This window comes from Rousettus aegyptiacus, unplaced genomic scaffold (assembly GCF_014176215.1).
Source record: "Rousettus aegyptiacus isolate mRouAeg1 unplaced genomic scaffold, mRouAeg1.p scaffold_m13_p_11, whole genome shotgun sequence".
NCBI classification, from domain to species: domain Eukaryota; kingdom Metazoa; phylum Chordata; class Mammalia; order Chiroptera; family Pteropodidae; genus Rousettus; species Rousettus aegyptiacus.
The window spans coordinates 21,590,170-21,616,417 of NW_023416286.1; the positions used below are offsets into that span (position 1 = coordinate 21,590,170).

The 26,248-nt window shown below is 30.4% G+C and overlaps 1 protein-coding gene and 1 non-coding gene across 6 annotated transcripts in view; both read right to left on the reverse strand.

The window, feature by feature from the left end:
* Window positions 1–26,248, reverse strand: part of SGCZ (sarcoglycan zeta) — a 781,719-nt gene that overhangs the window by 239,648 nt on the left and 515,823 nt on the right. The gene's annotated exons all lie outside the window — the stretch shown is intronic.
* Window positions 1,125–1,226, reverse strand: LOC118609469. Its single transcript, XR_004953448.1, has one exon. It is a non-coding gene; the product is annotated as a U6 spliceosomal RNA (small nuclear RNA).

The window sequence follows — 26,248 nt, forward strand, 5'->3', positions numbered from 1 at the left end:
CTCATTAAGACACTATCTTTGGCCTCTTGTTGCTAAAGCAGCTTAGTCTGTCCTAAGTAATATAACCCTTAAATAATAAGGGTTACTTTATTTTACAATTACCTTAGAAAATTTATTTTGAGATTCTATAATATAAGTCACTCATAGGTAACTATGAATTAACTGCACTTCTTATGGAGTGATTAAGTTTTGAAGTTATTCATTAAGGTGAAAATCATGCAGAGCCAAAAGTATCAGCATGAATCCCTCATTGAGCCCAACAGACCCAGTTTATCCTTTTGCATTGTAACAGATTGTCACTTCATAGAGCATATGATGAAGCAGTTTCTACCAGTTAAGGGCCATGTTGTATGAAATATATGTTACACTTACATATCACAATTAGATCAATGATATGTTCATGCTAGGGATGACCTTGAAGAATTGAACCCAAATTTGAGACCAAGTTTACTCTCTCATTTTTAATTTCCCAAGGTGTCTGGTTAGATGATTGAATCATTTACCCTTATTAGGTTATCCAAATTGTTCTTTTTCTTAGCTTAGCTGTATTACAGTAGAAACCTAGATGAATTATGGAGATTCCTTAAGGACTCACTTTTACACTGTTAGCTATATTCCACCTCAATTTTCTAAGATAATTGTAAAAGCTTTCTGATTTTTACCCTAAATAAAAATATAAAACAAATTGTTATCAAGGAATGTTAAAATGTTCACAGAAGTGTTGACTTTTTAAAATTTACAATATTTTTAGTAATGAGGATTATAATATTGTGGGACAAATTAAAGAGAGCAAAGTATATTACTTATGCAACAATATAGATACCAGAACATTAGGTTTTTGTTTATTTTGTTGTCACCAAAATATGCTGATCAATATTTTGTCAGTTTCTTCCAGATTCTAAGGGTTTGAGTTTGAAATGTTCATTATTTTAAACCATTGCTCTTCTGTTTAGTGACAATTTATTTCAATTATATTTTCCAGGGACAAAACTCTACTTGGAGATGGTTTAAAACCTAGATTGAGTCCTCAGCTAATGTTGTCTTACCCTGGAGAGAATTTCATTTGACCAGGGACTGGGGTAACTAGTAGTCTCAGACCCACCTTAATAATATATATATATATATTTTAAATGGAATGCATCACAAATTCTCATGTCATCATGTGAGGGGCCATTCTAATCTTGTCTGTATCATTCCAATTTTAGTGTGTGTGTATGTATGTATGTGTATATATATATATATATATATATATATATATATATATTGCCCAAGACAAGATATTAATACCATTTTTAATGGAGTTTCCACACAACAGTGTGTATGACAGGTTAAATTCTGGTTTATCCCTCTGATAGAAGGCAGTCGTTTGGGTTCCCAAGACTACCTGGATAATTAACCAGGGTCCTCACTCTTAACAGGTTTTGACAAACAACCCCACTCCATCTTCAAGTGCATAAGGCTCTTGAATATGCAGGTTAGCTTTTCAGCTGCTTCCTCTAGAGAGGCAAATACCCCAACATGAAAAGATATCTAAATGCTACATTCATGTTTCTGGCTTCTTCTGGTTCTTTCTAATATCACAATCTGGTTATTTACTACTATCTCATCTATTCTTTGATGCCTTTAATAAGACATTTTTATCCTGTTATTGGTATCTAAAGGCTGACATATTAATATTTGTCTTACAATGTATTTGGAATAAAAATTTGAAATGTTATTCCATATCCTAGTATCATGTTTAAAATAAACTGGTTTTAGTTTATTGCTCATGACAAAGACAATTTAAAGTCTTCTCTCAGCTTGACTAAACTTTAAACATGTTTTTTTTTTTCTGACTCCAAACCTCTTTTCTTAGGGTATTTATTTTAGAAAACTTATAATTATAAATTATTTTTGTCCCTTTGATATGCAGATCTTCTGAAAGACCTTTGCTACTTTACAACTCAAGAAGGTTTTTCTTAAGGACCTGGTAGCCACCTCTTTGTAATATAATCCTGAAGAAAGACAGCACCCCATCTCCCAGTTTCTATGAGAAGGTAGAAGCCTCATTTCCATAAACACCGATTAGAGAACACATCTAGCCTAATTACACTGACCACCCATTTTTTTAATGTCCTTTATAAGATTCCACTAGTTTCTCTTAAAGTATAAAAACTCTCCCATCTTTTGTTTCAAGACAGTTGAGTTCAACTTCTCACTTCTATTTTAATAATCTTGACCCTTACCACAGTAGCCCTGAATAAAGTCTTTCTTGCCTGTTTTAACTCCACCCAGTGTAAATTTTTTTTTGACATGTAACTCAAAATTAATTTCTAAGGATTCATTCTTTGTTATTCATGGATGCAGAGACATCTTCTAAATAAAAATTTTCACCAACTAGTCATTAAACATTTTTTAATGTAAATATAAATACTACAAACCAATGGAACTGACTAGAAAGTGTTCAATTTTACAGAGCACATCAGTTCTTTTGGGCTTATCATTTTATTAAACATAAAAAAGCAATATAAATTCTTGTAGAATTTTCATTTTATATCAATATTCATTCTCAGAAAATTAGATTAAACAAAGCAATTTTATAACCGGTTATGGTTGTGTTAAAAAATTAAAAAGAGAACAATGACTTGTAAAACTCTAACATTTTAAACTATTATAATGTTCACAGTACCTGTGGGTGGACAAATCTGTTTCGTGGCCACAAAATTATGAAAGAGATATAAAACAGTCTCTTCAAAAAATTAAGCAAGATCTTTCTTACTAACAGGGTCACAAATATAATTTGTACTGGTATGGCACTTTTACAAATCTGTTTGTCCCAAAGACTCCATTTGTTCATTGGAATCATCTGAATTTTGGTGTGAGAGAAAGAGATTGTGTGTGTGTGTGTGTGTGTGTGTGTGTGTGTGTAAATGGCAGTAAAGAATGGGAATGGAAGGTAGAAAAAGGGGAGTAGATTAACTGTATTTTTATTACACACAAAACATATGTACTAGAAAACAATGGTATGGTGAAAAAATATTACAAACTAGAGAAAATGCTTGAAATTGGCATTTTATGAGACTTTTAAGGTATAACAAACACATTTGATTGGATCGCACAGCCACACCTGCTTGATCACTGACCTTTGTCTTACATATAGCTAATTAGCTTTATTTACATTTTACATAAATGTAACTTTGTAAATGTATATGTTTTCTGTGTATGATAATGTTATTTATTATAGTATGGAAATACAGAATATCTTTAGCCTTCCATCTTCTACTTAGAAAATACCAGGTTTTTTAAATTTATATTTTACTTTTTAGCATGATGTTAAGTGCTTCAAAGCAGGTTTTATCTGACTCAGAAACGGAGCTCGGTGACAAAGTAGGAAATACACTGCAAAATGAAGTCTGCTGATCTCATCCTCTTAGTCTCAATATCTCCCCTAACTTTCCTCTTCTCTCTCATCCTTCTATGATGAGTATAACTACTCAGTAGTTTTCATACGAAATTAAAATCAGTGGAATCAAGATATTGATTTGATCATCCAACAAACATTTATTGAATGACGCTTATGAGTCATACTCTGTTCTAGAAAACAGTTCAGGAAATCAATGGATTTTTTTTTTTTTAATCCATGCCATAACAGAAAGACATACAAACCACTTTTTAAAAATCAAATCTTTTATTTTAATGGTCTAGATTCTCAGTTAAGCTCTGTTAAGGACTTCTGAGGTCATCATCATCAAACAAACAAACAAACCAAATAAAACCATTCCTTTTAACAAGCTTTTCCTGAGCCAGAATAATGGAATTAGAAGCTTATTAGTAGGCCTGTTCTACTAGCTCAAACCTTAAGTACTGTTTTGAATCAATTGAAAACATCATAATTTTTATTTTTATATCACATTTATAAGATATTTAAAATATTCAAAGTAGTCCTGATTCATTCCATTCAATTTTTAAATCTACCTCACTTTGGTTATATTTCTTCATTTTACTTGATCCCGAAGATTTCTTTCCTGTCCAGGACTAAAAAATAATTAATGTCCATTTTGTTTACTTGGTTTAACTTTTTTTGACTACTCTTAGTATACTTCTTATAGAGGATATGTGGAATGTTCACTGTTCATGTTTCAATCTCCTCCAAATCTTTAATGTCCACTCTCCAAAAGACACATATTACAATGAGAGAACACATATGCAGACATGCAGACGTAGAGATACACAGGCATACACACTACCCTCCACTGGATCAAAAGTGCTTTTAAGGGAAAAGAAACCATGTATGCCTTAGGGCACTACCTGTTCCTGTAAATTATTAGAGTATTCAACTGAGAAGAGCATACAGAGATTTCTAAGGTTATCTGAGAGCTAAGCTATCTAACTAATGACAGGAAACTATTAGTAATTCACTAAAAGTGCTCTTGGGTCTTTAAAGAATTTGGGTACTTTCTCTTAAAAAAAGTTGTAAGATTCTAACACATGAGTTGATTATATCCTTCGCTAAATAAAGTAAAACTGATATTAACATGGATGTCTTTCAACTTTATATCTATTTTTGTTCATTTTACTGCCAGTAAAAAATATCTTAGAGAAAAGAAGTCAAGAAATAAAGTACTTACTTTTACCCTGTGCTTCAGTCTAATTACCAAGTGCTGTGATACAGATTATAAATTGGTGTATTAGGGAAACTCTTTGGCATTTCATTTGAATAGCTCATCTTGGAGAATATATCTGAGTGAATCATGTATCAGTGACATTTAAATTTTGATCCATATAGAATTGAATTTTTCAAAATATGTCCGAAGCCCAAATACTGTAAAAATAATAAAACTCTAGCCATTAGTTACTTAAAAACTGTTCAATAAATCTAAGACAATTCAGACATAGTTATGAGTGAGTATGGCTATCATTAATGTTTGTAAAAATTAGTATAATTATTTATGGTTGAGAATAAAAAAGACTAGACATAAACTTACTTTAATAGAGACAGATATATAGAATAAACTGAGACCAAGAAAACCAGAACCATCTCAACCAAAATGGCTTATAATCATAATAGAATTATTTGCCATCAAATATTTTATTAGTTTATATTGACATATATTTATAAATGATCATCAAAATTTAGATATTTTTAATTAAATCTATTAAGGTGACACTGGTTAATAAAATCATATAGGTTTTGAGTGCACAATTCAATAATATTGTCATATCCATATTGCATTTGTGTGTCCACCACCCAAAATTAAATTTGCTTCCATCACTATATATTGATGCCCCTTTACCCTAATCTACCTCTCCCCCTCCTCCCTTTCCCTCTGGCAACCATTAAATTGTTGTCTGTGTCTATTTTTTTAAAGAAACATTAAAATTGAGAACAGGATATGTTTGGTCCAAAGTATATGTATATAACATATATGTTTATATTCAACATGTATAAAGACCTAACTAGTTGCAGTATTTGAATTAATTTGAGCATTAGCTTTTTCCCTTCTGATCCCACAGCCATATGCTGAAGGGCGAGTAAGACACTTCTGAGGAAAACCCACACCTAACTCATCTCAGCACACCTGCTCGGCTCCTTCTCCTTATATACCCTGTATTGCTGCTGACTACAATTTTACTAATCCTCTGACCTCATAAAGACTGCCAGGGGCTGGCATGCATGAGCAGCATGAAATCAAACGTGCCATATTGTTCAGCATCTGTTTCTAACTCTCCATGAAGTTTTCTTTGCAAACAGCATGAACCTGTCAGCTTCAATCAATTTGGCAGAAAACTTCACTAAGTTGCCTTAGCCTTCATCTAGAATTGTTCTTTACATCATCAGACCCACATATGAGGCCCTGAGGTTTACAATGGAGAGGTTTAATGATAATATGCTCATATTACCAAAAGATGAATTCCCTAGCTTTTGCCTTAATATTTTTATGTGTTTCGTGAGATCTGAATGGTAAGGGACAAACGCACATTTTTAGCAACTACTGTATAACTATCTTCTTGAAATTCATCTCTGGAAGCTGTGATAAACATTTTGAATCCAACTCTTTAAGCATTCTTTTAATGCCATCTTTATTGCAGACAATAATCAAATTTAAATGTATTAGTGCCGCTTTGTAGAAACATTTCTAAAATTTTTAGTGCACTTTGAAACTGGATCTATGTGTTTCCTTTCAGGAATAATAAAGAACAAATATTTTATAATTTAGAATGCATAATAGACAATGCCTGATTTTAGGTTTTCTACACATAAACACATTTAAATATTTAAATATCCTTAACTGCAAAAGGCTTAATCTGAAAGATACTAAATAAATATGTCCACATTTCCTGGTATAAAAAAATATTCATTTTCATATTTTATTACCATCATTTGAAATAATAAAATTTACATGCCTGTATTTAAGAAATCTAAGGAAAAATAATTATGAAGATAAAATAATATATTTTATTAACATAAACACTCAGTAATATCTTTTCTTTTACTCAGCCCCAAAATATAAGTAATCTGTCTATTATTTATTTATAACATATGGCCTGCTCACAGATCATTCAACAAATGAATGGTAACACTATTATTTCTAATATAAAGATTTATTTATTCTCTTTTTCATAAAGAAGAATCACTTGACTGTGTTTGACCTTATTTATCATCAGTTTGTTGAACTGATAAAATATTTTCTGAACATTTTGGCCTTCACATTCACTTTTCAAAGCATTCTTAAATGTCTGGCATCTAGCAAATATTATTTAAATGTATCAAATACAGAAGTATTCTTGTGACTTCTTTGATGGGACAATGAAGTTGGTATACAAATGTAATACAATATGGTTCACTATTGAATATTTAATAAAGAAAATGTGTCATTGAAAAGTAAACCATATTGAAACTCTATAGTTTAAAATACTTTTTATCAAGAATAATTTTAATAGTACCTGAGTGGTAACAACACTATCAAGAAAATTCACTTTTGTAGAAAAATCCATTTTTTGATAATAAAGGATAAGTGAAGTTCTACTATATGGGTATAGATGAGACCTGAGATACCAAAGTAGATGATAGTCTAGAGGCTCCCGAGAACACAAGAATCTTGAAATAACCCTAATAGTTATGAAGAGGCCCTATGAAACCAGCTTTAATTGAATAGATATTGCAATAAAAATTTAAGGTTTTAAAAAAAGAGCTAATTTTATCATGCAAATAAACAAATATAAAAATAATAATACTTTCAATAGAAAATATTTTTCCTCTAGCCAACAATACATGTTATAGAACTTACCAGGTAATTTTTTAGTTAAAATTTAAAGAACCTATTGACAATGTTGTGGAAATACTTAAATGTTATTATATGAGGACCATGGGAACACAACTATTTCTGTGTTCAAGGTACAGTACTAAAAATCACAGAGGTGTCTAGATTATGCATAAAAAAATTATTTGTGCCCCAGAATTTGAAAAAAACAAAATTTCCATCGCAAGAGTATATTTATTTTAAAGGAGCAGAAATTTGCTAGAGTAACTTTTTAAGTTAAGCTGCCTGGAGTATTAGCAATCTTCAGTAGATAAGTAGAAAATGGACACCAACAGAATAATTACCTGTTACTTCTGTGAAAATGATAAATGTCACCTCAGTGGGTGAATGAGGCAGACCTTGAATTGGCTCAGTATTTTAAGATTGTGGCATTTTGGAAGAATTTGAGATAAGATAAGGAGAGCTTGCAGTTGTTAAACTTTGAGAGCAAGTGGTAGAGCCTCCCCTTCATAGGAAACAGTAATTTAGAAAAAATATAAGAAGAAACCAAACATGACATGACCCACAGTGCAAATTTGGTATGTATGTGTGTGTGTGCGCATGCATGTGCATGTGGTGCAAGTCGTGCGTGTGTGTGTGTGTGTGTGTGTGTGTGTGTGTGTGTGTGTGTGTGTTTAAATTCATGAGCATAGCAACAGCAAATTCAATAGTGTGGTAAGACAAATGTGAGCTTGGCTACACTGTTCCAAATACATGCTGAGAGAATCTAACCAATCAGTTGAAAATTGTAGTTGACATGTTGAGACCAGAGAAGTCTTAAGGTGCCAGATTAAAGTCGAAGTTATAATGTAGAAGAAATTATGATGGAGCAGAGAAAAGCTAGTTGGTCAAGAGGGGAGAGTGAAGCAGGTGCTTAGAGAGAAGCAGAGACATTTAGAGGCCAAAGTAAAAGACAAAAGAAGCTGCTTATGAGAGCTGTTTCATTCCTGACTGCCTACATACTCCTGAATTGCTTAATATTTGAGATGAGATGAGTGACTTTTTCTTTGTACTTAAAAGTTCCTAAGTAGAACGACTATGCATTTGCCTTCCTTCCTTCCTTTGTTTTTCCTTCATCCTATCAATAACTAAATAATTATTGATTATCTAATACATGGGGGCCACTTTGCAGTAATGGCAAAATAAATAAGGAGTTTTATTTCTGAGGTACTCACTCTTCTAGCACAAGAGATTGCTAAGCAAAGAGCTAAGTACCACACATACACAAGAGAGTAGTAGCCTTTATCTAAAATCTGGTGGGAGGGAAAAGGGTATTAAGATTCAATATACACAATGCAATGTCTGCCATTTTCAAGTGGGAGTATAAGCTCATTGAATGAAAGTACAACTTTTATACCTGTTACAATATCCAGTGTATATTACAGAATATTCAATATTGTAGGCTGATATTATTGATAGCCACTGAAATTTTGAAATGTTTTTCTCAGGCTATCTATCACTGACTCCTCTTATGAATAAACACAAGGAAGAAATTTAGCTTATTAGATGAATATAACTTTTTTTAGTTATTTTACACCTAAAGTTAAATTAATAAAGTAATAATAGTATATCATATTTCTTCAGTGGAATCTTTGTAACCCTTTAGGTTTTTCTCAGCAATATTCTGTGATTTGCATTAAATTTGGTGTCTAAATTTCATTCAATAATTTGTACCTGATCCTAGGCACTTTTTATTCACTAATTGTGCTATTGGTGACTAAACAAATAATTGATTCATCTAAAGCAATACAAACTGGTTAGAGCTCAAGAAACATTATTAAAATAACAAATTATTTACTTTTCAAAATATTTTTAAAAGTAAGCAATCTCTGTGGGTTGAAAAATGTTTAATATATTTTAATGAGTAAAGAAAATATATTTTTAAAAAAATAATATGTAATTAAGTTGGCACACATCTAATAATAATTTTACCAAAGTCAATGCAGTGAATGGGTCATAAAGAAAAACAATACATCCGGTAGAAAAATGAATCATGGTTATCACATAATTAACAATGTATTCTCTCTCTGCATGAGTTACAATTAAAATTATTCCATTTACCAAATAAATATTATTTAAAGATGAAGGAAAGAAATACTAGTGTAACTTGTTTTACTAGTATAAGCTTGTTTTTCAGTGGTAAGTAATAATCACTTTACTGAAAAGGGAAATATAATCAATTAGAATTATATAACTCATTTAATTTTTTTTTATTTAAAGCTATCATTAGATCATTCAATGTTTTCAGTACTGCTCTAAATTTCTTTAAGATAAGTTTATAGTGACAATGGAATTTCAAAATATTTCTTGGGACATTTTACGGATGGTCTAGAAATATAAAAAATCTTAATGTGATAATTAAATAACATCACAATAATCTAGGGGACAGAAAAATTCATGAACTAAGGCTAAGCAGTAACATGGTTAAAAAAATATAGGAGGAAGCTGTGTGAAAGTTATATGGAGATTTTGTATTATTTTTACAAATTCTTGTGAGTCAGACTATTTCAAAATGAAAATTACAATAAATGAAATGATCAAATAGTAAACTAGAGACTAATTTTGATATATATCAGTTAAAAATTAACAAAACTAGTGAAATACAGTTAAAATTCAGTATTGATTCTTATTTCAGAAATAAACTCTGTCAAAATACTTATCAGTTCTATAATTTATTCATAGTATATTTCAAAGAGCATAGTGTTATTTTTGAAATTATTCTCTCATTTAAAGGTACATTTCTATCCAAGGAACCAATGTAAAATAAATCATAGATAGGAGCATCAATGCATCATATATGTCAATAAAATATTATTAAATTATGCACGAAGCTGCTATAAAGTCAGACAAATGACCTGAAAATATTAATTTCATGAAGAGTCCTTCTGTATCATAATGTCTTTAATGACAATGCCCTCTACGGAATTTCATCATCTTATGAAAATCTTCCACACAGGTGGTTGAATAGATTTTATAAACCTCACTGGACTTAGGTGGATAACATGGATAATTTCAGTTCATAGGTTGTAAAGAAGAAACTTTCTCTCAACCATTACTGTTAGGCACTCCTTTCTTTAGCCTTTTGTTTTTGGCCTTTTAAAAAATTCTCCATTTTGCAAAGAAATGCAGAACCCTGAGTCTTTGCTCATTTCTTACTTGCTCACTGGAATTGAAAAAACAAAAGGCATTTAGAGAAAAGGGAGAGTGAATGGAAAAGCAAAAGTATGAGTGAAAGATCACTCATTCATTCATTCAACATTCAAGCTTCTACTACTAAATAGCAATTTGATCCACTCGCTGATTATTAAAATAAATGTCCTTTGTTTTATACACTTGATTAAGTATAAAACATTTATTTACATTTAAAAAATGTAATCATGGATCAAAAAGATGTATAAATACTTGTAAAATAGTCAGTACCATCTTTACTATAATGTGCTTGATTATGTACAGAATATTTTTTTTGAAATGATCTATATATGACACAGAAGTTGAAAACATCTAATCATTTGCTACTTATTTCAAATTAGTTTATTGAAAATAATATTCTATATCTTTTTGCCAATTGTTTTAATTGACTTTAAGTTCATTAATGTTGATTATTTGTAAAGAAAATTTGCTCTCCCTGGGCTACTGTTTGGTAGTCTGCTCTAATTATAATTTAGAGTGTAAAAATCAATTGGAAAACAGGGATAAAAACTTTATTAACATTCATTTACAAAAAGTACCAAATAATGATTATAGTATGAAATTTTAAGAGCCATCATAATGTTTTTATTTGATTTGTGAATTGTAAAGCATCAGATTTAATCAATTGTCATTCTAAAACCAGAATGCACTAATATTGATTATACTAAAAGGATAATAACAGTAAATTGATTATAGATTTCCTTAGGAGTCTAAACTGAACAACACTATGCCAGTAAAAGCAATTTTATTGTATCACTATTTTCTAAAAATACAAACAAACCAATTGAAGGATAGAATGAAATCTAATAAACGTAGTTGGAAAAATAGTTTTTAAGGCAGTTATTAGTAACCAGGGTAGCATGACTGAGAATAAACAATCTCTTAATATATGTAATAATGAAAATTTAGTTAATCCTAAGTGTGCAATGAAACTGGAGTGTTGAAAGAAACTAAGCCCTGGTATAATTCTCAAATAAATCCTAAGACACAGGGTATGGCCCATTACACATTTGCCCCATTTCAGACTCACAGGAAAAGTTTGAATGGCTAAGAAGTAGTCAATTTACCAAATCTCCTCACAATCTAGCAATAAAAAAATAACACGCACATTTTAAAAAGTATATTAAACAGTTTTCTAATGTCCTAGAATATCTTCAGACCATGTGGGAACAGTACCTAAAAACAACAAAAACCTGAAGTCTGATAACACTGACTGAAATTAAATAATTGTTTGGCCAAATTACAAATTTCAAAAGTGTTAGTTTTAACACAGCCTAGAATAAAATTCATGTGAGAATTAGAAAATGTTCACATAGTGCTAAACCACAGTCTGTTGAATCTGAACCTCTATCTTGTACTAATGATTCCTCTTTCAACTGACCAAGAATTCTCTACCAATCACTGCATTATGTTGCGTTGTGTTTTATAGATTGCAACTAGTACAGAGGCAAACAACAGGAAACATTCAAACGTTAGAAAACAAATTTAAGCACAGTCGATTCTATATAAGTTAGGAAATAAGATAGAAGATAACACAGAATTCCTTAGCACTGTGGGATGTTTTCGATTTTTGATCTTACCATATTGTCCTGACATTACTTCTGATGATGGGATGTGCTTATAACATTTAGTTTTATTCATCTTGGTATTCTTTGGCCCTAATCTTGTATCTAACATACAGTGGACTTAGTATAAATATTTATGAAAAAATTAACAATTTAAAAATAGGAATTTGAAATCTACCCACATTACTCAGTGGAGGATTAGCTGTATTTCAAAAATTATTTCTATTGTTCCTGCACTCCAGATTTGACTCTATCAAATTAATTAATTAATTAAATCTATCAATTGTTTTTTTTTTTTTTTTGAGAGTAGTGCATATGTGGGCATATATGTACATATACTTTATCACAGCTTAGTGTGTAAAATAATAATTGAAAAGACTAGGCAAGAACATTTAATCAAAAAATTATTTCTAACAAAAAGCTCTAAAATTTTATATATTCTTAAAATAACAATGACATTGAGCATCTTTTCATATGTCTATTGGCTATCTGTATGTTTTCATTGTAGAAATGTTTATTCAGCTCCTCTGTCCATTTTTTTAATTGGATTGTTTGTTTTTTGGTGTTAAGTTGTATGAGTTTTTAATAAATTTTGGATATTAACCTCTTATTAGATGTGTCATTGGAGAATATCTTCTCCCATTCAGTAGGTTGTCTTTTTCTTTTGTTGATAATTTCCTTTGCTAGGTAGAAACTTTTTAGTTTAATGTAGTCTCATTTATTTTTAATATATTGTTTCCCTTAGCTGAGGAGATATATCAGAAAAAATATATATTACTAAGAGCAATATCAGAGAGTTTACAGTCTATGTTTTCTTTTAGAAGTTTTATGGTTTCGGGTCTCACATTTAAATTTTTAATCTATTTTGAGTTTATTCTTATATATGGTGTAAGAATATAGTCTAGTTTCACTTTTTTCTTTTTTTGCATTTATGTCCAGTTTTCTCAACATCATTTGTTGACTAGACTGTCTTTATCCCATTGTATATTCTTGCCTCCTAATTGAAACATCTAGACATGGGTTTATTGTTCAATATCACTAATCATTAGAGAAATGCAAATTAAAATCACAATGAGATATCACCTCATACCTGTCAGAATGACTATCATCAATAAATCAACACATGCAAGTGTTGGTGAGCACGTGGAGAAAAGGCAACCCTGGTGCACACTGTTCATGGAATTGCAAATTGGTGTAGCCACTAGAGAAAACAGTATGCAGTCTCCTTAAAAAATAACCCAGCAATTCCACTTCTGCATATTAATCCAAAGAAATTTAAAACACTAATTTGAAAAGATAGATGCATCCCTATCATATGATCTCATTAATATGTGGAATCTAAAAAACAAAATAAATGAACAAGAGGGGTGGGGGTAGGGGCTGGGTAGAACGGTGAAGGGATTAAGAAGTACAAATTGGTAGTTACCAAATAGTCACTGGGATATGAAGTACAGCATAGGGAATATAGTCAGTAATATTGTAATAACTATGTACGGTGCCAGGTGGGTACTAAATTAGGAGGATCACTTTGTAAATTATGTAAATGTCTAACCACTATACTGTATAACTGAAACTAATATAAAACATTAAATGTCGAAATAACAAAAAATAAACAATAAATAAAACAGAAATGACAATATTTTATTATATATCAATACCATAGTTATTTAAAGACAAACTTTCCTATGATGACATATATGAGAGATATCACATTCACAAATTATGATTTTTATAATTATTGATAAATTGGAAAATAGGCAGATGTGTAAACTAATGTAAATGTTTAAATATTCCTATGTATTTGGAATTAGGAAAATCTTAATCCAAAATACAATATTTTAAAATTATAGCTATAAATAAATATATTGATCATCCATATAACATGTAAAATATCTAGATATTCATTTACTACATATGAATATGTATATTAGTGTTTACATTTATTTTTGAGAAGCATAAAAATAATCCTTAGAAAATACTTTGCCGCCTCATTTTTGGATAAGGAGGCATTAATACACTCTACATCAATACGTAAAGTAGGGAGTATGTATAAGGCTTAAATAACTAGTTTGTCAGCAAGACGCATTATTTTCTATTCCCTCCATGAAGAAAGATAAATATTGTAGTTATATATGTGCACACTCACACCAATCTTTTTGAAGACAAAATATTTGAATTTATCATCAAAGAGATCTATAGTTTAAACATTTACTATATATTTACTATTTATATATTTACTATATAAACTGCTATATATATTTACTATATATAAGTATATATAGTAAATAGTATATAGTATATATATTTAAAGAGTACATATAGTAAATGTATATAGTAGATAGCTTTAGAAAGCTAGTTTTTCAGAAAAAGTTATTTAATAAAAAATTAAGAACAAAGTCTTATTTTTCTTGCAATTCTTTTTTTTTTTTTTAAATCATAGACTATAGAGGCACTTCATTTTATCTGAGTGAAGGAGGATAGGAATTTACTGACCCCAGACTCTTTCATTACAGTGAAGTCCTTTGATAAATGAATCCTGATTCCTGCTTCCTTATGCGTTTGCTTTAGCCACTTAATATCACTTGTATTAACACCATTCCAATTTATATGAAAGGACAGTAAGATTCAGAAAGGTTTATTATTGTGTTAGATATCTTAGAAGTGTCAAGGACAGTTAGTTAATGAATTCAGGGCTTCTGACTCCAAGACTGGGGCTTTTAAAAAGTTGGCAGAAATTTCTAAGCCTCCAAGGTTTACAAATTACCAGACTAAACATTAACTTTTCTACACGATGACTAGGTCAATCAGAAACTACTATGTGCTGCTAAGGAAATGGAGAGAAAAGAAAGCTCAGAGGTAAACTTTGCCGGTACCAACCCACAAAGAGGAGTATTAACCTTGTTCAGTGAATACTTCAAGTAAATTTATCCTGATACCTTAAGCAGTGAATTCATTTTACTCTTCTAGTTCTAATCTTATGATCATTACATAACTTTTTGAGTATAATTTGTATATTGCCTATTGAGAGAAATAGCAGTAGATATTGAGTCTTCTAGTACCCAAGACAGTTATATTTCTCATCCTTTAATAAGTTTGCGTTCTGAGTTTAAGCAGCAGGGTCATATGATAGTGAATGTGAGTTTAATATTGAGTAAAGGATTTCCCCTAGGTTTGATAATAAAATTGGTTTTCTAAGCTTGCAAGGTTAAAGGCTGTAGTTTAGACTAAGGTAAATTCACAAAATAACAACTATTGTTTTTGTGGGATCACTAATGAGGTATCCAACCATTTTTTATGTTAGGCTGATACAACACACACACACGCATACACACACACACACACATGCTCGCACACATACACACTATAACATCAACTTTACAAAGAATATAAAGAGTTTTCCCCCACCCACACATAAATTTCCTAAGGTAGTAATCCTCAAAGCCTAGTGCCTCAATACCTGGGTTTATAATCAATGTTAATAAACACATGTATGTATGCTGGTAATGTCCAAATAACAAAAGACATATCCTGTCGCTATTAATGTCGTAAATGTTTTTTCAAAGCCTCTAAACTCCTCACGCTAATATCGAAATGTTAAATAATCTGCCTTTTCTAGCTGGAAATATCAGATGCCTTGGAAAAAAAGTGATTTAAATGTAATACGTATTTTGTTTGATAACTATACAATTTTCCAACATGACATACATGAAAGTAATAATAATAATTTCATGTTACTATTATCAATAAAGCTGACAATGCTCTTTATTACCACTTTCCATTCATTTTTGGGACAGAATTATTAATCGCTGAGAATTATATTTAAGATAAGTAGAGTTGATTTCCTTACCAAAATAATAAAAATAAAAAAAGTCTCTGAATTCGAATTGAACAAGCCTCCTTTAAATTACCTTAAGAAGTAAAAACATTAGGAAAGTTGCCTTCATAATTTTAGGGCATTTTTGTAAATCTTTCTGTATCTGATTTTGTTCATTCCTAGACACCGAAGCACTGAAGTGTGTTATAATGAGAAAAGTTTCACATATAAATTGCCTATCCAGTTAAATATAATAATTACCCATTATATTCTTACACGGCATCAAGTTTGGACTACGTGCACATTTGAAGTTTATTTTCTGAATAATCTCTATGGTTCATTTTATTTGTAAAACCTGTTAACCTAATATTCTGTTGTGTACTAGGCATTTTGTGAATAAAATATGATCTCAACCAGTTACCATATTATATAATCCTGATCATCTATGACAGGGATACCCAATCCCTGGGTTGTGGACTGGTATTGGTCCGTGACCTGTTAGGGACCAGGCCACACAGCAAGCTAAGCTTCATCTGTATTTGCAGTTGCTCCTGAGTGCTAGCATCACCACCTCAGCTCCATCTCAGATATTCCAGTATTAGATTCTTATAGGAGCACCACCAGTCCCTGGTGCCTAAAAGGTTGGAGACCACTGATCTATGATACATCGTGGTTAAATACAAACAGAGAAACCAAAGCTACCATGGAAAAATCAAAAGCTGTTTTTAGGAAAGCTAAGATTATTTAACTATCATTAGTCATTGCTTTTTAAGTATATTTTTATTAACGCACACTGTTTCAGGCTATGCTTAATTGGAAAACAAGATTTCTGTTTATCTCTAATGGCAATTATCCATTTATATTTAGTCTTCACATGTTATATTAGCTATAAATAGGTAAATATAATTTAATCAGATCTAAGTCAATATTTTTACATTATTTCCCACAGTATATATCATGATGACAACTTTGAATATTCATTACCAATCTTGTTAAAAAACTCGAACAGGACACATTCTCTAATATAATTCTAGAGAACTCTATACTTCAGCAATTATGATTTTAAAAGTGTGATTCTTTTATATAAGTAATATGTGTTGTACTCTTGTAAGCAAGGCTAATTATATCATTCACCCACACAGTCTTATGGAGATTATTGTAAGTAGAATTAAAACCTTAGCTTAATCACTGAGATGGAAATAATAAATTCAAAGTCAGGTAGCTCAGATAATTTCCAAGAATGTATCTGTGGGCAATAGTACTGGTCTTATATGAAAAGTAATGTGGTATCAATTAATAAATGGAGCTATAAATCATTACATAAAGAAGATATTTCATATTTGAGTTTCAAGATACCATGTATTTTCAAACTAATTTAATGATCTATAGAAAAATGTCAGTGTCATTATTATTATAAATACATCTTTTCCATTAATTTTGCAGATTTATTTTAGAAAAGTCAGCTCGTAAATAATTAAAATGTTTTCCAAAGAAAGTTTTTTACATATTAATGAATGACAATTTTAGAATCATGAAAACTCAGATTTTGATGATTAATATCTAATACCAAAAAGTCCTCTTTATATAGTATTATTTCAAATAACTTTAGGTGTTTTCCACACTTGTTCTTCAGTATTCATTTTTGTTATATTTTAATTATTTATTAAATTAATAGATTCATAAATAGGAATATAATTATATAAAGATGACTTTGAAATTAAAATTAGAACTGTATGAACTTACAGGCCACAGAAAATAAAAACCTTTAAATGCTAATTATAAATACAAAATAACAAAGGGTACTTCCCTTTCCTAATCTGCTAATTTACATTCAAAAGTTACCTTTTCTATTTTATTAATACTCGGCTTTATCTGAGGGCTAATTTCTATTCAGGTTCTAACTTACATAAAATAAGTAGAAAAAGCAATGAAGTTTGAAAAAGATTTAAGCCACCTAGAGTTTCGAATATGCACATTATATACTGCTCTTTCCCTTCCTTCCTCCCAGACACAAACACTAATTAGTTTTTGTGTTTTATTTGAGAGATCAAATAAAAACATAAGATCAGGAGAGGTCCTGATTGCTGACACGTATATTTGGCTAGGAGTTTCAGAATTTAGACTATGATTTGGAATATAGCAATTATTTGATTTGGCAATAAATTAAAAGGAGTTTTTTTTTTTTTTTGTCCTGTGTATGCATTTATGTGATTGTGACTGTGGGAACATACTGCTTGTGTACTATCAAGAGGCTGCCACAATTGTGTTGGAGTTCAAGGATAAATGATTTGCAATCATAATTTTGCTACCTAAATACCAAAACCATCAGCGCTTAAATGAGCTTTCCAAAAACTAATGTTTAATATATCATCACCAACATCCTGAAGAAATGAGGAAAAGGTCATTATGTAAATTTTAGATAGGTGATTTCGATATTTGTTTATAATAGTTTTATTAAAATTTGTATGTTTATAAAGTTCTATTTATAAAGCTTTAAACAAAAATTTTTAAAACCTATTATTAAGGCAAAATGACTTGATGCAACTTTCTGTTGGATATCTAATTGAATTATATGATTTCTTTGAGAGTCTAGAGCTATACAAATAATCAGAATCCTCAAAACCTTGTGCAGGTAAGGTAATATAGTTGACTAAGTAAAAGTATCAGTTGCCTTTGGTGGAAAGTTGCTATGATAGTTTTCTTTTTCCCCCCTAGGAAAAAAAGAGCAAATGTGTTTGCATATTGGCTACAAGAAAATATATATATTAATCACTAATTTCTTTCAATAGCCATATGACTTGTAAAAGTAGGGTTATATTATAGTTTATCATATCTCTAATTAGACCTCTACATATATAGACTTACAGCACAAAGATTTGAATAAAAGAGGTAGAGAAGAATTTTGGAGACAATATCAATATAGAGAATGAAAACATCTATTTTAGAAGAGAAAATACAAAGAAAAATGTTTAGTTAATGAATAATTTGTTATTTTTTACTAATTTTACTTAATGTAAGATTATGATTGGAAAAGTATATCAGCATAATAGCACATTGTGATTGCTACTTTAAACCAGATTTTAGGAAGAACTGAACGTATATTATTTATTGGCCTTGTGGAGATAATTCATGAGTATAGACTGAATTCTAAATAGGAAACTTGATTGGATAGAATATCAGAAAAGTAAATAAAAGAAGCAGTCAATATAGTAGTTGTGGTAGAACTACATGACTTTTGCTATTTTATGAGATTTATAAGTTTATTTTACATTTAAGCAAAAGTAAAGGGTATTCACAACAAAATAATGAAGTCAAGTTAATTGAATGAAGCTACCAATTGATAAAGCAGTGTCCTGTTTTAAAATATTCATATATATCACAGCAGGTACAAGAAGCAGACCTAGTTAGTCAGAGGGAGAATCAAGTACTTTTACCATGTGAAAAACGTAATCAGAGTATTCAAATTTGGCTTCTTCCCACCCAATGGAAAATAGAGGTCATAAGTCTCTAGTTACTCAACTTAGACTGTTTTCTAGGAACTAAATTCACTTTAATATAAAAATCATTGTTGAGGAAAATTAAAATATTTTTGATCTAATATTCAATGGCTCATAACTAAAGATTAGATTCCCATATAGGTTTTTCCAAGTCAGTAAAATTCTCTGATGCACTTGATATTATTATTTTTAGCAGACAAAACATCAGAAATGTATTGGTGATGTAGGATCAGGTGTGTCTCTTGTAAAATATGGTTTGATCCCATCTTAGCAGGTTTGAAAGTTTCGTTTCATCCTAAAGAGGATTTTTTTTGGATTTTAAAATTGAAAGCTTATTTCTGCATTTTCTTAAGTGAAACAGAACAATTAGCATAGTACTATAAGTATTCATTAAGTATTATTTTGTAAGGTCTTTTAAACAACTAGATTTCACTGAGAACACATATTTTTGGATTTAACTCCAGTAAAGAAAAAAAATTAAAGCCATTTTATATTGATCATAGTGAATTTACTAAAATTCACATAGAATACCATTGATTATAGAATGCATGTTCATTGAATAAAGATTACAAAGTACAAGAAGAAAATAAAAAACAAAATACTTATAAGAGCACCATTAGAAGATAATTATTTAATATTTTGCATTTTACTTAATATCATTTCCCATGTAATTTTTTAGTGACTTGGTATAATATTGTATACATTATTTTAAATATATATTTTCACTTGATGTATAAATCTATTTAAAATCATTATTATTTGGTAAATTAATTTTTGTAATTAATATTACACATATAAACTTATTATTATAGCTTTGACTTCACTTGTTTAGATCTTCATTTCATTTCATATAAAGAAAATGTACTTCTTTGGACCTAAATTTTCCTCCACATTTTTAAGTATTTTTTAGGGTACAACTTCATTTTAAACCACTCTAAAGACCTGGAATTCTGTCTATGGCCATGCTACCCTAAACTAAGGTTGATCCCTCTTGATTTTGGAAGCTTAAGCAGGGTTGGGCCTGGTTAGTACTTGGATGGGAGACCACCTAGGAAGACCGGGTGCTATAGGTGTAAAAAATAATAATAATAATAAGGGATTGTAAACTGACAAGGTACTTGCTATCTGTGAGTTCAATCAAGGGTTGTCTTGCCTAAAAAAAAATATAAAGAAAGAAAGAAGGACAGACAGACAGACCTAGGAGTCTGAAAAATGGTACAATAGTCAAAGTATTCTTTAGAAAAGAAGGAAAATCTATTTGTACTCTAAAGTATGGCTACATAATAGTTTTATATTATTATTACTTTTAATAAAACTTGGAAGTGATTATTTTTAAGTGGTAAGATATCAGGTGATTATGCAAGTTAGTGTGTTATATATTTGTACATAATATACACATGCACATATATACACATATATTTAAGACAGACGTATTGAATTATTTGTATAATTAAACTAGTATTAAAGGAACAAGAAGAAAGTAAATGCTAATTTGATATATGGGAAATAGTATTTAAAACACAGATAACACCAAATGATTGTGAAGATGTGGAGCAATAAAGACTCTTATTTATTGCTGATGGGAATGCAAAATGGTACAGTCACTGTGAAAAACAATTTAGTAGTTTCTCACAGAACTAAATATACACTTACCATATGATCCAACAATCATACTCCTTGGTATTTACCCAAAGGCATTGAAAAATTAGGTCCACGCAAAAACCTGCACACAGGTGTTTATAAAAGCTTCATTCATGATTGCCAAAATCTGGAAGCAATCAAGATGTTATTCAATAGGTGAATGTATAAATTGTGGTACATCCAGACAATTATTTAGCACTAAAAATAAGTGAACTATCAGGCCCTGAAAAGACAGAGAAGAAACAAATGCATAGTACTAAATGAAAGAAGCCAATTTGAAAAGACTACTTACTCTGTGATTCCAACAATATGACATTCTAGAAAAGGTACAACTATGGAGACAGTCGAAGGATCAGGGGTTCTCAGGTGTTGGGAGTAAGAAGAATGAATAGGTGAAACACAGAAGATTTTTATCTCAATGAAACTCTAATGAATGATACTATAATAGTGGACAAATATCATTATATATCTTTCAAAACCCATAGAATGTACACCAAGAGTGAACCCTAATGTAAACTTTAGATTTTAGGTGCTAATGATGTGTCAATGTAGGTTCACCAATTGTAACAAATATGTCAGTGTGATGGGGGACGTTGATGGTGAGGGAGGCTGTGCATACGTGGAGGCAGAAAATATATAGGAACTCTGTACTTGCTGTGAATCTAAAATAGCTCTCATAAAGTCTATTTTAAATCCTAAAAAAATATTTTAAAAGGTATTTAAATTGTTATTTTAATTGAATTTTTTAGGATACCAGACTACTTAGAAATTGTTGCTATATAATTTCTGTTCATCCTAGGAATCTGTTCATCTTATGAATCTTGACTTTACTTGTGACTCTCGGCTAATGGAATGATTAGACTTGAACAATGATGGTAACCAGTTGTGAGTCTTAGGCATCAAAAGTCTTGTATGTGTATGTATGTGTATGTATATGTATGTATGTATGTGTGTGTATGTGTGTGTGTGTGTGTGTGTGTGTGTGTGTGTGTGTGTGTGTGTGTGTGTATAAAAATCTTCCTCGGAACTTCTAACCTGCTTAAGAATGGATCTTGTGCTGGAGAATGAGAGACATGAGGCAATAACTCCAGCTAACAGTCAGACAACTGCCAATATGGGAATGGGAATGATGCATCCTAAACCAGCCAGCTACAAGATGACTGACTACTCAGCTGAATACAGATACACGAGAAAGTCCTACCAACATCAGATGATGGAACTGCCCAGTCAATTCACAGATTCCTGAATTAATTGAATGCTGTATGATAACTCAAAAGAAAAAATATAGAAATAGAATATAAATTAATATTTACAGATATTAAACTAACAACCTCATCCCATTCCAAAATTAAGAAAATATTCAATGTCATGCCCTCCAAATATGAGAACTTATATGTGAATTTATTAAATTATTGTCAAATAGAATATTGCCCATTTAAAAACTTATCAGTTTGTTAGACTGACTTGTGAATAAAATTGACAGTAGAATAATTTCTAAGTAGTTTGGAACAAATTTGGCCTGCTGGGTTAGATAAACAAATATTCAAATATTAACTCAGTCATTTTTTAATTATGTAAAATTGAGCAAGATTTTTATTTTAAAAATAGATTATATATATGTATATATCTATGTATAGGTATATACATATACATAATAAAAATTTCATATTATGTAAGACAAAATATATAAAGCACCAAATATACTGTTGCTTGAATATTTGTTCCTTTTTCCTTCTTTACTAATACCAATTTTTATGGTTAACTACTTAGCTATTCAGATATTTTAAATAGATTAATAAGATCTATTCAGCGTAAATCTGGGCATTTTGCTTCTTTTCTGTAGCTCACTTACTAGAGCTCTTAGAGAAATACAGTGTCAATTTTAAGTCATCAATCAGGAATGCAGCATATCAGAAAAAAATAAACTAGGTTAAGTGAAAAGTAGAATTCAAGTTATAAATTTGAATATTACCATGAGGTAGATTAAAATACATATTATAGTGGATATATATGTTTTAAACATTGTTTAAACAATTTATATTGTTTTTTAACAATCATCTTTTGGACACAGAATAAAAATAAATATTTCTTTTGGTAATACGCACGCATGTGCTTGCACGCACACACACATGTGGGTCATATTTATATTTAGGTTTTACACTTCCCTCCTCTGACTAACACTAGTATCATGAGACTAACTTGGTCAGTTTATGTGAGGACTTTTAACAAATGCCCAGGGCTTCTGCAGTTTAGTTTAAGATAAGCCCTAGATCAAGAAGAAATAAAGGGCTTATCGGAGTTAACAAAGGCTTAGGATATTTTAAAATTTCTTATGCCAAGAAATATACAAAATTTTGGATGGCAAAAATATGTGAAATGTAAGTAAGCTGATATATAAGTCTATAATTATTATTATTCAGTTATAGAATTTATAAGACAAGTTGAAATACAATTGAACACTCATGGAAATGTGTTACGGAACATCACCCAGGCTTTGGGAAGGAAGCAGTTGGCTATTCCAAAGCTGAAAGACATCAGCTAACATAAATAGCTTATGACACAGTGTACTTATTTGCAATGACATTTTAATGGTGAATTTTCAGAAATATTTAAAAATATTAAATTACTTATCTAGCAAACTGTTTATGATTAGTAGTATTAACTTATTATGTACTACTGATATATATTTGGTCTGGAGGTAAATTTTCAAATTAGCAATGATAAGGTCTATGGTGATATTATTATTTAAATTAATAAATTCATATGAGTTTCTGCCCAATAAGATTATTTTTATTAAAATAACAGCTTGGAAACAACAAATGTGACAACTTTTCAATTAGGTTTTTGAAAAGCAAATGGTTATCTTCTTTTCATAAAATAGCAAAACATTAATCCTTCTTGAGATAATTACTATGATTTCATTTTTAAACTTAACACTCCCTACTAAATAGTCAAATTATATAAGATATACTACATGCTATTATTTGTGAGAAGAAGCAAATATGCACACATTACCTTAAGTTTAATGTGATCTAATATAATATTTTATGTCCTGCTGTAAGTCACCCATATGGGGAAGTAATTTTATCTTTTTGGACTTTCATCTTCTCTATGCAAATGAAAGCACTCAATAGTCTTTTCCAGTTCTATATAACACATGATCTATTAAACATGAAAACTAACAAGCCTGTACTCTCTATAACTTAATCATTCAATACCTCACTTCCTTAATCCTTTGTTTTATTCTGCAGAATATCTGATACTATAGTGTACTTCATTTTGTTTATGCTATATATAGTCTGTGATTTATCTTATGCCACCATTTTTGTAGTTTATTTCAATAAAAAGAACTACTACTTGGTACTGTCTGAACTTGGATAAAAATGACTACATTTTTCTTTATAAAGTCAAAGAAAGAAAATGTACTGCTAGGCTAAGACTAAGCATGAAAGATTTCATCTGAGAGGGACAATTTGTCAGAAAATTATGAGGAGGTGAAAACAGAGTTATAATGGAAATGGTCTTGCTACATTAACTATATCATTCACTCTCATAAATTCTGTAATAAATCCACACACACCACACTGAGGGCTGGTACAAGCCGGATGGTTGTTCTCCAGCAGGAAGGCTCCCATCACTGGCACTCTCCTGCAGGATGGTCATCGTGGCACATGGTGGGCACCACGATTCAAGTACTGAGGAGTTAAATGGGAAAATGGAAATGGCAGCCCAGGAAAATGGACAAAACTCATGTCCTAAATTACCTTCAAACTGGTCTCTCATCATGGCCAATTACACCTCAGCAAAATATAGTTTAATCAGGTCAATAGTAGATTGGATTCATAGGGATGACACAGCCTTTATGAAAAACTGTTATCCTTTTTATAAAGGTGTCATTAATAAGTGTCATTACTCCATCCAGAAATTAAATCCCAGTATCTGCTCTACCAAACTCAAAAGTGTGGTCTTTCTTGGAACTCACAGAGGAGTTTTCATTGTTCTAATTACTAAATGACTATAAGAGATGAGGCACAGTTTTCCATTAAATTAAAAATAGTTGAGAGGATTGAGGTATCTTTTGTCCAACAAAGTCAAAATATAATTAAAAAGCAGTGATGTCATAGGTAGATATTTAATAGTGGTATTTGAATTCACTAAGGGAAGTAAGTCATTTAATGAAGAAACTGAACTATTTAATTTTAATTTAATTTTACTAACATTAATGCAGTAAAATGTGGAAAAAACATCAAGTTTAAAATTATACAGCTCTGTTCACCAGTGTGACCTTGGGAAGTTTATTTAATTTCCCTAAGCCTCTGTGTCTTCAATTGCCAAAGGGAATATAATATGTACCTTGCAGTGTTGTAACAGTCTATAAGGTCTGGTTTATAAAGCACATAATCTTGCCAAATGCAAATTACATGCTAAACAAAAAATGACCTCTCGGGCATTTTAAACTGTACTCTCATATCTAAAGGATTATAGCCTAAAGGTTGTAATTTAGGGTATTATAAACATGATTCAGAATACAATAACTCAATCCAGTAATAATTTAAAATTCTGGACATTAAAAAATCTCAGAGCATTTAGGGTCAGGAACAGATTTCTCCTCTATCATCCAGTCAAGTTTTAAGTATTACATTTTTTAAAAATGTTTCAAAGTGGTTGGCACTCTGTAGCGAATGAGCTTCCTCATTCAGACAGGCCAGTAGGCTCACTTCAGATAATCAGGTTCTCAAAATAAACAGCTTGGGGTCATCAAAATAATGATGATTTTGACAGCTAAACTATTTCTAAAACCAAGTTTAGATAAATTGTTTTTATATCTCAGCTTTAAACTAGAATTTCAAAAGAAATCTTAATGATCTCTTAATTATCCCAAGGAAATAAGACATGTCCAAGTGATAAAATGTATCACATAGAATAACTTTAATTATTACCAGCTAACAATGCATGGAAATAGTATTTGTCATATATTGCTGGAACCAACTGAGTGCTTATTCTGAGACTCCATTTTAAGCACTTTTATGAGTTCATTCATTTAAAACTTCTAATATTCCTGTGTTTCAATGGTACTGACCATTTTACAGATGAAGACAGGTTAAAAAACTCACATTGGGTCATCCTACTAGGCAGCCATTGTGGAGGCAGAGTGAGTATCGGGCTATCTTAGTTCCAAAGTTCATGCTTTTAACCTTTATTCACAATCATTAACACTATAATTTATTTAAGATTTCTTTATTAATTACATGCATTAAGATC